Genomic DNA, 1,370 nt, shown 5'->3' on the forward strand with positions numbered 1-1,370 from the left:
TCAACTGGTCAGAGAAGGCAACATCCTTGCTGCCATTGGTAAAGAAAAACAGAGCTACTTTGTAGAGCAGGAGAGGGGGTTGGGGATCTGAAGATATTTAGAGTCTCAGTACAGCCCCAGAGACCCTTTCACACTTAGGGACTGCTGGAGGGTAGTGACCGAGTAAAAACCGCGCCCACCAGCACTCGTGTCTGGGCTAGCTCCAGAATCAGAGGCATTTCAGAGGCCTGCTGAGGACTGAGTCTAGATCGCCCATTCCCTTGCGATCTACTAAAGTCGTATTCGTTGGGGCTTTAGGCTTCTCTACCTCTCCAGACACGGAGAAAGTGTCTTCCGAGGGCCCTCAAGTCTCGTTGCGCACACAAAGTTCATCCCGCCACCCTTGCTTCAGAGTGAAGAGCTGGGCACCTGGGATGGGCATCCTGCCTTTACTACCTGGTTAGTCCTTTTTTCCTCCACGTTTGTCCCCGAAGTCCCAGGACAGCCAAGCAAGGGACTAGGCGCCTGTCCAGAGAGAACGCAGTTAGTACGCCTCCGTTATGCTCAGGGTGCGGAGGGGATGCTTAGGGACTGCCACGGTGCATACCCTTTCGGCTCAGGATACCTCCATCTCCTTCCCTCTGCCCCCTCTCTTGCTCCTTATGGCTACTCTCCTTCCATCCTAGACGCTGGTGCTCAGAGCTCCCTCGCTCTCTCCACTTTGCCGGGAACTTTGGCGGCTCCCCTGCGCCTCCCAGAGAAGGATGTTAATGAGGGAGTGTGGCCGGGCTCTGTGAACAAGCCAGCTCGGGAGCTGCGATTGGCTGCGATAAGGCGGAAGGATGACGTTATGCAAAGAAGGGGCGTGTCCAGGCTGCGAGAGCCCCGCCTCCTTCCCTTTGGGGTTAGTGTGCCTGTGTTTAGCTCTGGGGAGAGTCAAACTGGATTCCACAGGGAGAGCCTGCAAATCACTTCTATTTTAGCAAGGAGAAAACAGAATCTCCATCCAGCAGGGTCCACCCCTCTCTTTCTCCCTCTCCTCTCTTTTTCTATCTCTTTCCCTCCCCCCCTTCCTCTTTCCCTCTCTCTCCCCTTCCCCCCACCCTCTCCGGTGTATCTGTCTACAGCAACCAGCGTCCTCATCTACACGCACGGAAAGGAAAGAAACATCTTTGGTTGAGAGAGGAGGAGGAAAAAAGAGAGAGAGAGAGAAACTTGCCTGGTTGTGGAAAATGACACTTCAAGTAGCCAAGCCGGCTTCGAGAGTCGTATCTATTGTTTCTTAAATTGTCATCAGGGTGGTTTTTTTCTTCCTGCTTCTTCAAGTGAAGGTACCGCTACAAAAGGAAACTCCAGCCCCTCCTGTTCTCCAACGGCCTGTGATTACTACA

At 53.5% G+C, this 1,370-nt stretch overlaps 1 protein-coding gene across 1 annotated transcript in view; it reads left to right on the top strand.

The window, feature by feature from the left end:
* The first annotated feature begins 866 nt into the window (after positions 1 to 866).
* Ebf1 (EBF transcription factor 1) overlaps positions 867 to 1,370 on the top strand; it is a 392,233-nt gene continuing 391,729 nt past the window's right edge. Inside the window, exon 1 of the mRNA XM_031353777.1 lies at positions 867 to 1,310. The gene's annotated coding sequence lies outside the window, so the exon portion shown is untranslated. The remainder of the gene's footprint in view (positions 1,311 to 1,370) is intronic.

This window comes from Mastomys coucha, unplaced genomic scaffold (assembly GCF_008632895.1).
Source record: "Mastomys coucha isolate ucsf_1 unplaced genomic scaffold, UCSF_Mcou_1 pScaffold5, whole genome shotgun sequence".
In the NCBI taxonomy this organism is placed as follows: domain Eukaryota; kingdom Metazoa; phylum Chordata; class Mammalia; order Rodentia; family Muridae; genus Mastomys; species Mastomys coucha.